Source organism: Theropithecus gelada, chromosome 2 (genome assembly GCF_003255815.1).
Source record: "Theropithecus gelada isolate Dixy chromosome 2, Tgel_1.0, whole genome shotgun sequence".
NCBI lineage: Eukaryota > Metazoa > Chordata > Mammalia > Primates > Cercopithecidae > Theropithecus > Theropithecus gelada.
This window is the reverse complement of record NC_037669.1, coordinates 140,933,676-140,952,532: the sequence shown is the minus strand read 5'-3', so window position 1 is coordinate 140,952,532 and position 18,857 is coordinate 140,933,676. Positions and strand designations below refer to the sequence as shown.

The 18,857-nt window shown below is 38.6% G+C and overlaps 2 protein-coding genes across 2 annotated transcripts in view; one reads left to right on the top strand and one right to left on the bottom strand.

Annotated features, from left to right (window-relative positions):
- Positions 1 to 4,756, bottom strand: part of P2RY14 (purinergic receptor P2Y14) — a 61,458-nt gene extending 56,702 nt beyond the window's left edge. The window contains exon 1 of the mRNA XM_025376282.1: positions 4,603 to 4,756. The gene's annotated coding sequence lies outside the window, so the exon portion shown is untranslated. The remainder of the gene's footprint in view (positions 1 to 4,602) is intronic.
- Positions 1 to 18,857, top strand: part of MED12L (mediator complex subunit 12 like) — a 342,999-nt gene that overhangs the window by 181,816 nt on the left and 142,326 nt on the right. The window lies entirely within an intron of this gene.

Here is an 18,857-nt window from a genome sequence, read left to right as displayed (position 1 = left end):
AAGGGAATTTCATTCATCATCTGTAGCAGGATGGAAATGTTCTTAGATGAAGCCTTGTATGAGCTCTCCTACCAACCTTTGACCTTAGGGCTGGACTCACTGAGAAGACTGCATCAGCAACAGGTGAGTTCTTTCCAGCCAGGTATCTCTCCCACTATAGAAGGTGGCACATTTCCCATCTACTTGGTATAAATGGCTCCTAGAGTCTAGAGGCTTTGAGTGATGTGATGAAAATAAGTGTGTATGATCCTGGAAAGTTTCGAGGATCAGATTTTCTTTTTTCCAAGTGATCACACCACAAGTGTACGGATTGCTTTGGGTCAAACCTCAGAAGTCAAATAATTGATTTTTTCCTCTTTTCTTTGATACCTTAACCTCAACAGCAGATGTCATATAATTGGGTAGAAGCCACCACAACTCTCTGGCTGTTCTCTGAATGATGAGGGGTCAGAACATGATATCTAAGGCCTTTGATGTTTTTCAAAAACAACAGATGGGAAGTTTCAGTGAAGAATAAAAAGCTAACAATTTAATTTATACCGAGTAAAGACAAAAATTTCAAAGGAATTTAATCAGATCTAAAAACATATGACCAGTATTTCACTTTGACTTTAAAAGAACAGGTGGATTGAGAAGCTTTGCTGTGGTTAACTTGGTTTTTCAGTGAATTAATGTAGCTGAATGATTACTATAAAAATAGCGTTCATTAATTACTAGTTTTATGCTTTTTAAGGGTGCTAGGGAGGAAAATAAAACTCCCTGTAAAGAAGAACCAGAAAATTCAGGAAAGAGGGTTTTGGAGACCTGATTCCTCACACTGCTTAGGAAGCTGGGAATTTAAAATAGATTTTATATAGTTTGGTTGTAGGTATTTTTTCTTATCAAGATAGGATATTTGTGCTGAAGCTGATGTATCTAGCTGTGCTGCTCAGACTTTTAGGAGGCAATGCATCTTTTAGTATTGCGGGGTGATGGTGGGGAGGCTATGGGTGTAGCACCAGAATATAGCAGCAGACTTGAAGCTAATTTGATATCCCAAGCGGTAGACAGCATCTGACCACTGAAATGCCTTCTTAGCATCCAGTATGAACTGGGAGAGTGATCATGCTGATGACCATAATTAATTTATTGCACGGTCAAGGACACTTTTGAGATAGAAAGGAGTCACTGTTTTCAATTATGCCCAGACAATAGGTAAAAACTGGAGCTGTCCCAGGACATGGGGTCACCCAAAACTGAATGCGCAACAAAATTACCTGGAGGGCTTGTTAAAACAGATTGCTGGGCTCCACCCCCATTGTTTCTGATTCTGTAGGTTTGGAGTCAATAATTTGCATGTCTAACAAGCTCACTGGTGATGTTGATTCAGCTGGTCTAGGCCCTACACTTTGAGATGCACTGCTCTACCCAAACAAACTTGGCAGTCTTGTACTGATATAATTTTCAGTTAAACGAAACTCTCCTTATTGTTCATCATCCTCCACTAGACAGCCTTTTGCGGCTGAGGATGCTCGTGACGATGGCAGAATATGCTTGTGTTGGCGTCAGCCTACTTCCTGGACTGGTCTGTTTTTGGTATTCTAGAGACCGCTCACACTGGGAGGCTGAAACAGCTCACCTGTGACCGACCTAACTTTTAAGGAAATCCTGGAGCCAAATGGAATAAACCTGATGACTTCTGAGTTCTCAGAGCCTTAGGCTTAGGGAAGCCTCAACATCTAAATTCACTCTAGAAGCACTTTATAGAGTGAACGTTACTCTAGGGAACAGTATTCTTCTGTTCAGCACTTTAGAAGCATCATAGGTGTACTAGGAAATATCTGTCAATCTTCCTATCTTCCTTTTTTTTTCTTTTGGTCATAAATAATATGTTTAATCATGGGGATAATATAGTGTTTTTATTTTTAAGCATTTATTCATTATTTTGCTCACTAATTAACTAGCTTAGATTGAATGAGGAACTTGTAGACAGTTTTGTTGGTAAGGCAAATGCAACTGTGGAATTCCTCTGTACATAAGTGGGTCCCAAAGTGTGTCTCAGGTCAGCAGCATTCAGCCTCACCTGGGAATTTGCTAGAAATGCAAATTCTTAAGCCCCAGCCTAGTCACACTGAGTCAGAAGCTCTGGGGGGGAGGATAAAGCCCAGGGAACCGTGTTTTAACAAGCCTTCCAGGTGATTCTGATGTGGGTTAAAGTTTGAAAAGCAATATTGTAGCTAGTTTTATGTTATATTTTTCCCTGTTTTGATCTACAAAGGTATTGAAATATCTGAATTATGTTTCTAAGTAGTCTGATATCTAATTACATAAACATTTACCTTGATAAAATTAGTTTTTATAATGAAAATAATGATGTCAGACCTTATTTACTGAATACTTTTTATACATACAGTCATGCACTGCATAATGGTATCTTGGTCAGTGACGAACTGCATATGCACCTGTAGTCCCATAAGATTATAATGAGTTGTATAATGGCGTGTGCTCTATCATCTAGGTTTATGTAATTATAATCTATGATGTGTGTACAACAGTGAAATCACCTAAAGATGTATTTATCAGAATGTGTCTCCATTGTTAAACAACACATAGCTGCATCACTGTGTTAAAGACTTTACAAATATTATCTGATTTAATCCTTACAGTGCTGTTTTACAGATAAGGTGGGGAGGAGGGGCACTCCTGACACTGAGAGGCTTTTTTCCCTACTCCTTTCCCCTTTTCCTGTCCACTTGTATTCTGTTTAAACATGTTAGCAATAATTAATAATCATTTGTTTTTAGCTATAACTTTTTCTCAAAGTAAATGTACATGGTACTAGATAAAACATTTTTATAGCTGGGGAATTTTAAATAGTATCCTAAAAATACATGGTTGAAGAGGATAGAAGATTGAAGGACATGGTGATGGTGACTGGGTGGCTTGGTGGAAGGGCACGGAGTGGATATACCTATAGTGAGGCTGGGCTGATTGGAATCCTGTGGGCTGCAGGAGCCACCCATGGTGAATGGAGTGAAGGCGTCCTCCCTGTGCTCAGAGGATTCAAGGCTCCCGGGTAGATAAGCTGGGTGGCCTTGCTCAGGATAGTCACACCCTCTGTACCTGCTTCAGCTGTGAAGTAGGCAAATTATACTTCTTTCTCTGCACTGTACCCACTTCCCCTGAGTCTTCATGCTTTGAGTACCTTGGTTGGAATCTCCCCACTTTTTTTTTTTTTTTTTTTTTTTTGAGATAGGGTCTCACTCTCTCGCCCAGACTGGAGTGCAGTGGCCTAATCTCAGCTCACTGCAATCTCCACCTCCCAGGCTCAAGCGATTCTCCTGCCTTAGCTGCCTCAGTAGCTGGGATTACAGTCATGCACCACTACTGCCTGGCTAACTTTTGTATTTTTAGTGGAGATAAGGGTTTCACCATGTTGGCCAGGCTGGTCTCGAACTCCTGACCTCAAATGATCCACTTACCTTGGCCTCACGAAGTGCTGGGATTACAGGTGTGAGCCACCATTCCTGGCCTCCCCCCCCTTCCTTTTTTTTTTTTTTGCCAGACATGGCAATATACAGTTCATTCATTTATACCAGTGTGTTAATTGTGTGTGCACAATTGTATGCCTGTTTGTATATATAGTATTCATAAATTTTATCAAAATATAAAATTCATTGCATGTTTACAAATCATAAAATATGCCACTGGTATTTTCTGAGTACATTGTTTTCTTTTTAACTTAATGGCTAGGTTTTTCTTCTAGTGCTAAAACTGATTATCAAGTTTGTATGTTTTAGAAAGATGAATATGCAAACTATTTTTTTTTACTAGTGTGATCTTCGATTCATTTTCTCCATAGGATTGATTGTCCTTGGTTAAAAAGAATATATATAGACAGGATGGATTGCATGGGCTTGGTTGAATAAGCTGATGTTGTGGGTCTGTGCTAATTCTCCTGAATGTAATTTAATTTATAATATTTAAAGAATTGTAAGTAATTTAGTTGATTAGTCATAGACTATAAATAAGTAGCATATGAACTCAAATATTTGCTATGCATAGGACATATATTTTTGTGATTTACAATTTAAAGGCATTTTATTTTATTAGGTGTTAATGGGGGTTAACTTACCCTAATAATGACGAAGATAAAAGCTTTTGCCTATATAAGTGTATGTACAAGTAAATGCAACTGTATATCTGTACATATATACAATTGCAAACAAAAACATACTGACCTAAGTATTATTCTAATCGATTTTGTAGTTTTGAGAAGCAATTTTAATACATATTTACGAGCTTTTGAAATGTTTGTCCTGGATGGCTACCTTTTAAACATTTTCTTTGATATCTCTTCATCACATATATTTTGACAGCCACTATTGAAAATCCTAAATAATCATAAATGATATTACCGTATTGGAGCCCCATATTAGCATAGGGAAATATATTCATATGCCAATTACAGTTGTCAAACAAAAAGTAACCCACTGAGAAAAATGTGAGTGGCAATGGTTCAGTGTTCCTTAGCTTTGTTGCTGTCCAACTCAGAAATCTTTTCTGTTCCCATGCACCATTCACATAAACGCAAGTCATTTCATGGAAAAGCTGTTTCCTTACCTGCGTCTAGGCCTTCATCTGTGAGAGTCACGCTTCACTCATTTTGAAATACCTCTCAGTGCAGGCTCCAAGGTGACACTGTTACAGAGTTCTTGCTCATCTTCAACTGTGGATGAAAATCAGGAACTTGACAGAAACCACAGATAGTGGGTCCGTCTGCTGCTGTGGTCAGATAGAATTTGTTGAAGACTGGGACGTGGAAACAAAGAGGAAGGAAGAGACGTTTTAATCTCTGTGGGTGTCAGGCTGACTTCTGAGCTAGTTCCTTTCCTCCAGTAATGCAAAAACAGTCCTGCTTTTTTATTTCTCCTCCTACTTTTCCCCACATCCTTACATCATCTGATGCACAGCCAGTCAACAACCGGTTTTCTAACCTTTGCCATTGTCAAATTCAACATGTGGTATGAGGTAGAGAACTGATGTGTAAGATATGGTTCTTTCTGAAGCACCCTCACAGAAAATTGTCAGCACCTTCACGGTATAACTCGCAGAGATGGGTAGTTGGAGCTACCTGGAAATGCGGAATTAACAGAATAAAGAAGTATTTTGACACCAGTGTCTACATCTTCTAGATAAGAGGAGTTGCATTGTCATTTTTCCCACATGAATTTTCCCGTATTTGAACATTACTGATAAATAGATCACAAGTAGGACTTCAGATAAACTCCTTGCGTGTTAACATTTTGGTGTTTGTGCTGTCTGTGTTACTATTTTGAAAGTCTTCATATTTTTAGTTCCTTTCAGGCTCTGTAGTATTATTGGTGATGTCCTGCAGTGTTCCACAGTCTTTCCCATTGACTATTAGTGCCATTAGATTTGGAAGTTCTCAGAAGATGGCTACAAAGTTCTCTTCAAAGTGTGAAACTGAGAACCAGAAAGAAAGAAAACAAGGGGCTGAAAAGCTTACCTTATAAGGCTCCTGCATTTGAAGTGTATTTACTTAGGCTGTTCCATTGCTAAATTATGAGTAACAGCTAGTAAAGTTCAGCTTGCCTTAAAAACATAACTATACATTTACAGTTATAATAATTATAACTGGCTTATGACATGCCAGTTACTATTCTAGTTGCTTTATACGTACTTGATATGTAGGAGGCAGTGTTCTGAACATTGGAGATGGAGTAGTGACTAAACACATACCCAAAAAGTTATTTCCCTCTTGAAGAGTATTTTCTTATTTTCTGCCTCACAGACTTACTAGTCACTATTTATCCTTGGCAAATACCTGTGAGACACAGAGCTTGTTTAGAGAAGTTCCCCATGTCTCCCTGCCAGAGGGACTCTTCTTCAGACCTCCAGAGGGCCCCAATAGTCCTCACTGATGCTTTGATTGAAGGGCTAAGAATACTTTTGTGCATAGAGAGGCTTGTTAGCTTCAGCTGCAGTGAGATCTGGTGGGTAAATAAGCTTAAGGACAATGGGACGTGAGGAGGAGCCGCTAGAGCCTGGTTATTACCAGGGCGCATTGCAGAGTCCTCCACTTGTAAACATTTTTCTGATCATATGGATGGTTTGGCATGAACAATATCTCTAAGCTGAGACTCTCAAGACTTCCCTGATTTATTGCAGGAGATGCTGTTTACTCTGACAGTCTCAAAAACACCTATTAATTGTTCCAGGTCCCTTTTGTGCTTCTTGACTTCCCTGTGGGGTGTTCCACATACATGTTATTGAGTATGACTGGGGAGAACATTATAATGTTTTTGACTGGAGCTCCTTGCTTTCCTCTTAATGCCGGGAGTTGCTAAGTCCAAGGCCAAAAGGATAGTCCTACAGGTGGTCCCCTCGTGGCAGGTGGTACAAATGGGTTGGACTCTATGTAAGACACTTGGGAGTAGAGGGATTATGGAGAAGTGGAGAGCTAAAGGGCCCACCGAGGGGGTCAGCTGTGTCTGGAAGCTTGCCAGAGTCATGGGCTGCATCTTGGGATGACCCAGTGTCTTCAGAACATGAAATGCTGATTTACATGTGCTGTTCTAAACACTCTATGTTTTAACTTGATTACTCACAATGACCCCATGAGTAAAGTAGGTCTGTCTACTTCCTCTTCCTCATCTTTTTCTCAAGGAAACTGAGGCATGGAGATGTTACATCAGGTCGCTGGAGCTGGGATTTAAACCCTGGCAGAGCCTGGAGCCTGTGCACTGCTACTGCCCTTATATGTCTCCTCTGATTTCATTTGTTGGTGTCTAAATCGAATACCTTACAAACCAGTGTAGACCTAATACCCTGTGGGCTAAAATAAAACCTGACTGTGCACTGTATTTGACTTGTGAGCAGTCAGCTTGTGACCTCTGTTCAGTGGTGTTATTGGCACGTAGCAGGACAAGGATGATGAGGGGTGGGGAGGGGGCAGACAGCCAGGCACTTGAAAGGAAAGCTCATCTGCAAAGATTGGATCAAGTCTCAAATGCACATACTCATACACTTGATTGAAGCGTACTCTCTCCCTGCTAGATCCTTTCACAGCCAAAACACCTGGCAACCCTTGGAGAAGTAACTATTCCTTTTTTTACAGGTAAGAAAATAGAGCCTCAGAAAATTTAACCCAGAGTTGTCTAAGCTAGAAAGTGGCGAGACTGAACTTTGAAGTAGTCTTTAGGTTGTGCTGGACATTTTGTGGATATGCTTAAATCACAGTTTAGCTTGTACACATTTTCCTTTATTTGAATTGGAAGTAAGTATTAATGTTTGAAAAAGTATTTTAGCCTGACAGACAGTATTTATTCTGTCTTCATATGTTTTTGAAATTAGATATTTTAGGCTGGGCGCAGTGGCTCATGCCTGTAATCTCAGCACTTTGGGAGGCCAAGACAGGCAGGTCACAAGGTCAGGAGCTCCAGACCAGCCTGACCAACATGTTGAAATCCTATCTCTACTAAAAATACAAAAATGAAATAAAATAAAATAAAAAAATTAGCTGGATGTGGTGGAGTGTGCCTGTGATCCCAGCTGCACAGGAGGCTGAGGCAGGAGAATCACTTGAACCTGGGAGGTGGAGGTTGCAGTGAGCTGAGATCGTGCCACTGTACTTCAGCCTGGGCAACAGAGTGAGACTCCATCTCAAAAAAAAAAAAAAAAAAAAAATTATTATGACTTTTAGCAACACAGATAACGACTCTTTTCAACACTAGACACCAGGCATAATACAGCATAGCCAATAACAACATTATAATTAAAATAATAGAGGGCTTGGTCCTTGCATGAAGAATCTTTTAAAAAACAAAATCTAAAATAGTCAATATTTTCCTTTTATCTGTGGTGTTTTGATTTATACTAAATAGTTCTGAATTCCCATTTCCTTTTGTGGAATCCTTAGATTAAAATATTGTGGATTTCCTCCTGACTAATCTTTTTCTCAGAGCCCTCAACATACCCCTGATATGACAACCACCCCAGCCCACCCCATGTGCCCACACATTGTCTGATACCATTTCTAGGCAGGACCCTGCCTTATTAGTAATAGGACTGGTTATATATAAACATCCCTTGTGTATTCATACTACAAATAGAGTGAGTTTAACACACGTAATCCCCAAATATGTCTGTAACTGTTTCCAGTCAGTTTCTATCCAGCCCGTCATCAACAGATCATAAATAACTGGCTGGCTCACATGTTGATTCCGTAAATGTCCTATTTTGCTCCTTACCCCAGAATTCAGCTATGCATAATTGTTACCATATGTCTTTTGAAATCACTTTTCTTTAAAATAAGTACAGAGACAACTTCACTGTTACTGCCCCTTCCCCTGCCTGTCTCTGGTTGCTTTATTGAGCATAGTGAATAAGACACCAGCGCACCCGGCCTCGTCCCTACTTGCTCCCTTGGAGACTTGTTCGTGTGAGCCCTGTATAGACCTTATTCTTTTTTGTAGCTTTGTAGTATTCCATAATTTGTTTAATTAGTACCTATTGATGGATTTTCAGATAAATATGAACATTTTCAATGAATTTATTTTAACCATAGCAGATATTTACTGGGTTATATAATTTAGTTTTTTTTTTTTTTTTGCTGGCAAGTGATTTATAATTGTGTGTGTATTTTGTATGTGTTGGGGGGCATGGCTGCCGAAAGGATCTCACTGGATGTTGATAAAAGGATATTGAGATAAGAATACAGAGGATTTTGGTAAAGGCCTAGTGTAAACATTTTATGAAAGTACAGTGTACAAGGATGTTGAAAGGAAGCATATTTGGAAATTGTCCTCTATAGGATCTCTGAAGGAACTGACATCCAAAATGCTTCTTGCTGGATGGCTCTTTTACTTATAGAATGGGGGTGAAAGTCAACTTAATACTGTATTAAAAGAACGATGCGAGCCGAGGTTTAATGTTAGGAAAACCAGCAACGGTGGAGCAGTGCGTAATGTGGGAGATCCGAAATGTCATGCTCAGGACTTCATAATTTAGTGTGCCATAAAGTTTTTGAGCTTTGTAGTAAAGTAATTGAAAAAGTGCATTGAAAAAGTGTAATCTTATGGGAAAACATCAAATGCAGACATGCCTTTTTCTTTTTCTCTATGTGAAGCATTCAGTTCTACCAGCTTGTTGATTTAGAGTAGCGGAGAAAGGGGGCAGAAATTATATCATTAAGTTGTGATTTAAGTCACTGCATTATAAAATAATGCCTTTTTGTTAAACCTCTTGCAATGAGTGACAGGACATGGGACGTCATTGTCAATTGTGCACTTGCCTTCATCTGATAATTACAATGGAGAAACAAATGCCTGGTACAATATCACCCCCTTCTGGTAGATTGAAAGAAGTAACAGTTTTTAAAAAAATTAATAGGTGCCTATATTTTATAGGCAGTTCACAAAACCTCACTTTGGTATGGATACTAACATTGAGTCATGGTTGATTGTCTAATCCCAATTAGTTGAAGTGTGCAAACAGATTTTCTGTATTGCTAGCAATAGATTGGGTTTAATTCTTGAAAATCAGAAGAACTGAATCTCGGTTGATAATAGCAAAGAATCAGAATTTAGAACTTTGTTACAAAAACAAAAACGTTTGTGTGTGTATTTTCTCTTTTCAGTATTTTTTTTGGAAAGATGCTGAGGAAGCAGAGGAAAGCATTTTCTTTTTCACCTTCAGGTCTTACAAATGTGTCATCTCTCATTATCTTCCTTTTGTTGCCATTTGCTTGCAAGACTCACCACATCTTTGGACATGTCCCTAATACCTCAGTGTTGTCATTACTCTTCTTATGTGGCCTGTGTTTCTGTATCATGCGTAGCCATCCTTGCTGGCTTCGTTTTGTACCCGTGGTGTTCACTACCATAGTAGGTACTCAGAAGTATTTGTTAATTGAATATCTGTAACCGGAATGTGGGGAAGACAGAGAATATTCCCCAACTCTGTGCTCTAGTTCTGCAAGTAAAGATAAACGAGACAATGGAAATTATCTGAGAACAATGACTCTGAATATTTTAAATAATATCCCAAGTGTGTTAAATCATCTAATCACTTGTAGTTGTACACTTTTGAACACCTTTTGTGGGGTTTTTTTGTGTCTGAATCCCTGACCTGCATAATGATTCAACTTAGGACAAGTAACTAAGAGGATGACATACTGCTTTATCAGACAGTTTATTTGCTCAGCACCCTAACTGCTCAGCTTTTTAATACAGTGATAGGACAAGTTAGGAAAACAAGGCCTTGGAAAGTCCCCGAGTGAGCTGGAATGAAACTTAAGGAATGTAGGAACATACTTCGTTTTTGTCAGATAAACTTTCCCACAGCTGTTCTGATAAACATTGCTGCTTGTTCATCCTGCCACTATGTGTGGGAGGAGCATGGCCTCAGCAAGTTTAAGGAAAGATTTGTGGTATTGACTTTTCAGGGAACTTGACTGAGGGTTAATTGAAGTCAAAGGAAGTGCAGTGGGTGATCACATGTACAGTTTTGTTTGTTTGGTTTTTTTCTACCCAAAGAATAAGCCACACCTGAAATTATGTAGAACAGTCATCTCTGGCCAGCAAATGATTTTAGCTAGGCACACTTATTTTTAGTTCGGGGTTGTGGGAGGGTTGTGTGGTTATCTTGGTAATTTAATTTCCTTGGTGGCCTGACTAGAACTGTGGTTTTAGGCAATTAATGCTGTAGAGAGCTGAATATCTTTGTAATTAATAATTCGAGCACAACAGTTATTCTTAAGCTGTTATGTATGGACCAGTTAGTTTAATCAGAATGAAGAATCAGTGAGGCCTTTTTTTTTTTGAGACAGTTTTCGCTCTTGTTGCCCAGGCTGGAATGCAATGGTGTGATCTCGGCTCACTGCAACCTCCACCTCCCGGATTCAAGTGATTCTCCTGCCTCAGCCTCCCGAGTAGCTGGGATTACAGGCATGTGCCACTACGCCTGGCTAATTTTGTAGTTTGGTAGCGACATGGTTTCTCCATGTTGGTCAGGCTGGTCTCAAACTCCCGACCTCCGGTGATTCGCTCACCTTGGCCTCCCAAAGTGCTGGAATTACAGGCGTGAGCCACTGTACCCAGCTCAAATTTTTATATTTAGTCTTTGAATGAATCATTTAAGGAACAGCTATGCTAGTTCACTTGTCTGATTCTCAGTGGTCATGAGGTAGTGTGCTGTGGTCTGAATGTTTGTGTCCCTCTAATATTTATGTGTTGATAAAAAGAAATGAATTAATGGCATTTGCAGTAACCTGGATGGAGTTAGAGATCATTATTCTAAATGAAGTAACTCAGGAATGGAAAACCAAGCATCATATGTCCTCACTTATAAGTGGGAGCTTACCTATGAGGATGCAAAGGCCTAAGAGTAATACAGTGGACTTTGGGAACTCAGGGGGAAGGATGGGAGGGAGCGAGGGATAAAAGACTACACGCTGGGTACATTGTACACTGCTCGGGTGATGGGTGCACCAAAATCTCAAAAATCACCACTAAAGAACTTCTCCATGTAACCAAGCACCACCTGTTCCCCAAAAACCTATTGAAATAAAAAAAATAATAAAAGAAAAAATATGTTGAAATCGAATCCCCAATGTGTTGGTATTAAGAGGTGGGGCCTTTGGGAGGTGATTAGGCCATGAGGTAGAGCCCTTGTGAGTGGGATCAGTGGTTGTATAAAAGAGGCCCTTTGGCCTTCCACCATGTAAGGACACAGGGCACCATCCATGAGGAATAAGTCCTCACCTCACACGGAATCCGTTGGCTCCTTGATCTTAGACTTAGCAGCTTTCAGGACTGTGAGCAAGACATTTCTGCTGTTTATAAATTACCCAGTTTAAAGTATTTTTTTACAGCAGCAGGAATGAACTAAGGTGAGCTGTGTGACGGTGTGTGGTTATACTTTTGTGACTTAATTATGATAGAAGGATTTATTCAGAGCCCACCTTCTACTTGATTGGGCTTTGCAATCATCAGTCTCTCTCAGGAGAATCACAGACTTCCTGTGACCCCGCTGTTGTAGTTAGAGTACTCTGTGCCCTCACCTAGCTCTGCCTCCTGATCAGCTTTTCATGTAGTTGTGGTCTGCAGGGAGACCAGTGCCTTGGAAAGGCAAATGTGGTGTCTCTCTCTAAAGGTCTCTTGAAATCAATACAGAACATAAATTTTGTACCTACCAGTCAATAGTATTAGGAAAGATTTCTGATAGTTTTGTTTTGGAGTAGAGAAAAAATATAAATTAGAATTTAGATTATTTATTCCTTCTGCAAGCAAAAGCAATCAAATATTCACCTTGGGTGGACTGTGTTCCTTCTTGTGGTATTAAGCAAAACTTCAAGCAACAGGCGCTAACTCAGAAAACTGTTCTCCATGCTCCTAGAAAGTATCCATGAGAGATTTTTGTTGAATAGCTGCTAATCCAGCATCCAGGGGTTCCCAGTTTGTGTTAGCTCCATGGAAGAAGCTTCACAGCAGGGGGAGCTTCTCATTGATGAAATGGCTGAATTCATGGAGTTCTTTTTCCTTATCTTAAGCTGCTTGTTTTACTAGGTAATGCTGTCCTAACATAGACATATTTTCCTATGTATTGTGAACATAGGGGCATATATTCTTGTTTGCCCATACAGTCCCGGTTGAAACCTGCTGTGCCAGCTCAGTGAGTAACACTTTCACTCTCTCAAGTGTCCTGGTTTTGACAATAAATAACACGAGCCATTCTATTTTATAATTATAAGTGAATAAAATGACTGAAAGTGTATGATTGATTGACTGGCTTAAACTAATATTCTCTTAGTTAGATATTATCTGTTATACTTATTAAGCAGTTTTTTCAGGCTTTAGTTGAGAGGGCTTCCCAGCTTCAACCCTAGCCTTAGAAAATTACTTCTTCCTCTCTAATTAGGGGCAATGCTAGTACTTCCTTATGGGTTTGTTTTGGGGATTAAATGGGTTAATACAAGTCAGGTGCTGGTATGTAGGGAGTGCTCAACAGACATTAGGTATTTTAATGTTATTAAAAAATTATCATTGAGTCTTAAAAATTCTAGAAAAGAGTATGCAAAAGACTGGGAAGGAGCAGAAAAATCAAGGCCTCAAGTAGTATTGCCATCAGTGTAAATCATGGCAGTTGGTTTATTTTTCCTTTCTCAGCGTGGCACAAAATAAGAGGTGGGGTCCAGGTGGCATCCAGTGGGATGCCCACCTCCAAAATCCTTTCTTATCCATGAGACCAGACATGCTACCATTGGGGTTGAGCTACAGTGGGTATCAGGCCAGGCGGGGCAGAGACCTGCATTGTCTATTTCTGGGGGAGGAGTGGCAGGATTTGGTAGAAGGTTGATAATGGGAATGAAGAAAAGAGGGCACTCAGATTTTCAGTTCAGGGGGCCTGGGTATGTGATGGTATTGTTAAATCAGTTCAGGGGGAAGGGGCCTCCTTGGAGGGGTGGAGACAGAAAGTGTTGCAGTCCTGGTGACAGGATGGACTTTGTAGTCAGACCCCCGAGCTTCAAAACCTGCCGCCATCACTTCACTTCCTAGCTAGATGTGCCTCAGTGTCTTCATCTGTAATAGGACATCTACTATATAAGGTTCTTGTGGCGATTTAAAGGTTTTTTTAAAAGTAAAGCATGTAGGACAGTGACTGATGAGCATTATGTAAGATTTGATCATTATTACTATTTTTAACTTGCCACTTTAGGGGTTTCTACGCAAAGTATATCTATATATCTATAGTTACCTTTCAAATAGCATTTGTAGAAAACTTCAAAGCAGACATCTACTGAAGCTTCATAATAAACTTTATAGAAATCATTGCTTTCTTTTTTTTTTTTTTTTTTTACCATTTTTTTGTGATTAATAGAAGTGGCCAAGAAAAAGTTTACCCTATATTTACTGTTTATTTATTAATACTCTATCCCTTCCCAAATTTGTTTGGTACCTACTGATATCTAGAGGTCTAGGTTTCTATATTGCTTGAAACCTTGGTCATATTCTTCTGTCTTTCCACAAATGGCTCAGGAATCCCCATCAGGGTTCTCACTGTCGGCATTACTGCCCAGAGAGTATTTGTTGATTTCAGGATATTTTCTTGTTGTCCCTGTGTTCAGTGGCTGGGGCCATGAATGCTTTATAGTATGCAAAGTATGAGGCACAATTCTTACATGGTGAAGAATTGTCCTGTGCTGCTTATGGGAGTGACCCATTAACTTTCCCATGGGTGAAAAGCTTGTTCATCAATATCTGAGCCTACAATTTAAGTCCATTTTACATATAAACGTATTTTGTCTGGTTTAATATACACCAGCCTAGTTTTTCCAAGTATGTAGCTACTGTCTACTAAATACTCTTATTTGGAATCTTGTCAAGAATTATTTATTTTGGAAATCCACATCACTAATGGTAATAATGTAAGTTGTGTTTGGGTCACAAATATTTGTATCTGTTAAATTCACATAATTAAATGGATAGATCCAAGCATTTTACCACTTCATGTTGAATGGATGAATGACATTATTTCAAATAGTTGTGCCTAAGCATTTACATGTTACGTTACATGTCATTATATATTTTTCTCTCCATTTTTCCTTTGAATTATGATTACGGTTACATATACACTTATAGGCAGGCAGTCCTTGATTTCACAGTTCTGAAATATATTTGAGTTATGATTTAGTTAAATGATACCAGTCTCCCTGCAACAGTCCACATTTAGTTACCACAGTATATTAGCTGTAAGTAGTTGCATAAAGACCAAACTTAATTGCTACTTCTCCAGTTCACAGATCATCATGTAAATAACATACAGGAGTGGCCAATCATTTCACTTCTTTCAGAGTCTGTTGGTGATTGGTCACTGCTCATCTGGTATTCAGTTCATGCACAGGTGGCAGCAAAGTGTGCAGTTGTGTTGCTTCCTTGTTTGCCAATAATAAACCTCATGACATTTTACAAAAAGAGATATTTGAAAGAGAGTGTACCAACAAAAATGAAAATTCAGGAGAGAAATGAAAAGTGATAATATAGGAAGTGAAATTTGAATCACAGGCATATGGAATTACGAAATAAATAGCTAATCAGGGGAAGGTTAAACCTCTATAATATGCTGTTAGATGAACTTAGTAAAGGCAAAGTTTTTAACATCTACAATGAATGGATGAGATATCCCAGAGTAAGTGATGCTGACAAGAAACTTCACAATTAAGGAATTTTTGAAATATTTCATGACATGGAAAGCACAAAGGATAAAATGTTGGAAATTGACTCATACTTACAAAGGAACATGACAATTCTATATAGAAGGTGTAGAAAAAGATACTCACACTGTATTTATAAGTTATATACCGAGAGGAAGTCAAGAACTATTCAAAGACGTATGATATGGTTCAGGCTTTTTGAAAAATACGTAGAGGTAATTCATCGTTGGGTAATTGACAGATGGCTTTCTATGTTATGAAAGGTATTTTGCTTTAGGCTAGCAGTAACCATCTTAAGCATTGGATATAACTTTTTAAGACTGTTTAAAAACTATCATGGGTTAAGGGGCTGATATACATTCTTTATGCTAAACTTGTTAGCCTCAGTTATATGTGCTGTGTGTTTGTCTGCATATGTATTTATGTAAATGTGTCCAGAATGTTGGAAAGCCTTGCATGTAACATTTAAACCTATACCTAGACTTGGAGACTCTGGGAAACCTGGTATCTATTTGCAGATTCTTGTTCATTAAATCAATCAGATGTGTGGTTCCATTCTAGGAGTTGCTGGGGAGTCTGCCCCAACTACAACCACTGAATATTCTCGAACATAATTCTTTTTTTTTTTTTTTTTAAAGACAAAGTCTTGTTCTGTTACCCGGGCTGGAGTGCAGTGGTGCAATCTCGGCTCAATGTAACCTCTGCCTCCTGGGTTTGGGCAATTCTCCTGCTTCAGCCTCCTGAGTAGCTGGGATTACAGGTGCACACCACCATGCCTGGCTAATTTTTGTGTTCTTTAAGTAGAGATGGGTTTCATCACGTTGGCCAGGATGGTCTCGAACTTCTGACTTTGTGATCCGCCTGCCTTGGCCTCCCAGAGTGCTGGGATTACAGGCGTGAGCCACCACTTGCGACCGTACTCTAACATAATTCAAAGAGAAGTTGGCCAGTTTACTTTTATTAAGAATGTTTGCCTAAATTGAAATAAAAGGAATTTCCAATTTAATTCTGTATCTTGAGTTTCCAACTAAGGAGAAAAAGAGATGTGTGTCTCTAAGGGTGACTTTTTTTTTTTTAATCATTTTTATAATTTTAGATGATTTCCTTTCATTGTGGCTTATAAGAAAACTTTAAGAGTATTCAAAATGAAAGTTGCATTCAAAATGACTCTTATGAGTTTCTTGATAAATTGATGGAAAATTTTATTTAACACTGATAGTCTTACTCCTCCCTGTTCCATTCTAATGATGATTTTGTGTACTTTTGAAACTATAGATAAATTATACATTTAAAATTTTTTTTCTATAAGTTAATTTAGAAAGAGCAGTCAATATTCGTAACATTTTCCCATGAAATTCGTGTTATTATAGCCTTGTTAGTTTTTGTTTTTTTACATCTGTAACAAAACTTGACGACATTAATTATTCCTGTCAAGCATTTCCATATTACATTGAACTGGGCAGCTGCATGATACACATTTGTATATATTAGCATTAATAAAGATGTTTAAAGGAAAACTGTAGCAAAGTGCTAGACTGTGTTACTGTGAATTCAAATGCCGTAAATACGACAAAAGTTGAATTTTCTTCACCTGTTTTGTGAGTTTTACCACTAGATGGTGATGGAGGACTGGGGAGTGTGCTGAATTCGGTGTCTACTATGATACTTGTATTATGTTGAAAATCAAAAATGTTTGTGCTTAACTATTTAACTTTAGAAGTCATTTAGGAGTATCCAGAGATTCTTTTATTTATCATGCTGAGCACAATATCTTTTTATATGGTATGTGCTTAGTATTTATGGATTTGTTAATTGGCTTCTTGTGGTGGTTAGTTTGCGGACAGTCTTTATAAGATTTAAATGGTTCCTAAGCTTTATTTTGTCCTTGTTTTCTTGTTTATTTTTTTCTAGTATATCACATTTCCTCATGGTGATCACTACATTTCTTTATGTTTCAGTTGTATTTATTCTCTTCTTTGCATGTGTGCACACACACACACACACACACACACAATTTTGACTTGAGTATTTAAATTTATGCATTCCCCTAGGCACCATTCTCTTGAAACTATGGTTGAGAAGCAAAATACTATCATACTGTTTCAAATTGAGGATAAAATATTTATGAATGAATATAACAGTAACACACACATTGGAAGATTTTCTACAAGATCAGTTTCTCTGAATGTCAGTTTTATGAAGAATAGAAACTTTCCTTTTGGAAATTCTCTGAATATGTTTCTTTTCTGCATAAAAGGAAGAATAAATACAGTATTTATTGCCTTCTGGGAGGATTCTGAAATACTGAATGTAATCCAAAAGCCCTAAGTAAGAAATTTTGGATTTCAAATTTTAGTTTATTCCCAAAAGCCAGTTTTGAAATAGCAATCACATGTAATTATTTTCTTCAATATTAATAGAGTATTATGTAGCTTCTGACACTAGCATCATGTATTATTCCCACTGATGTTATTTAGCTCATGTAAATGATTCATTTTTCATTGACCTGAATAAATACTTTTCATTCCACAGCATGGGAATTGGTATGAAATATAAGCAGTGCGATATTGATGGTTTTTGTCATATGACTTTTTAAAAAAATTGGGATGATGTTCTCTGTTTTTAATTCCATATTTGAAGATATTCCATTGATTTAATAATGTCACGTAGGAGAAATAAAGCTACTGTCACATTAAACGTGCCCGGTAACTATATAGCAGTCTAATTTTAGAAATATTAAGGTAGGATTTAAATGTCTTAAAGACCTGTTAGAATTGAAGCCTAAATGAAAGGATTAAATGAGATATGGGATAGAGAAGTACTTACTAAATTTCAAAGTGCTTAATGGAGCCCGTTGATGCTGTTAAAGAGATCATACATTTAATAGCATATATAAACAGGGAAGTAGAGAATATCATTTTTGAGATTATTGACTGGGAGGGCTGTGGTGTGGTAGAAACAGAGGATGAAGAGGATAGGACATGTTGTACTGAAGGTATTTTCCCAGCCACACTATTGCTCCTTTTTTTTTTGATGGAGTTTTGCTCTTTTGCCCAGACTGTAGTGCAGTGGCGTGATCTTGGCTTACTGCAACCTCCGTCTCCAGGGTTCAAGAGATTCTTCTGCCTCAGCCTTCTGAGTAGCTGAGATTACAGGTGTGTGTCACCATGCCCACCTAAATTTTGTATTTTTCGTAGAGATGGGGTTTCACCATGTTGGCCAGGCTGGTCTTGAGCTCCTGACCTCAGGTGATTCCCCCATCTTGGCCTCCCTAAGTGCTGGGATTACAGGTGTGAGTCACTGAGCACGGCTTACTCCCCCCGCCCCCCCCTTTTTTTTTTGAGATGGATTTTTGCTCTTTTTGCCCAGGCTGGAGTGTAATGGCACGATCTCGGCTCACTGCAAACTCTGCCTCCTGGGTTCAAGCGATTCTCCTACCTCAGCCTCCCGAGTAGCTGGGATTACAGGCATGCGCCACCACGTCTGGCTAATTTTGTATTTTTAGTAGAGACGGGGTTTCTCCATGTTGGTCAGACTGGTCTGCTTCTCCTTTTCATATATATGTAGAGAAGCTGTAATTTACCCATGACTTTCTGGGGAAAGTGCAGAAAAGAATTGGCCTTTCAAACTACCTTTTCTTAAT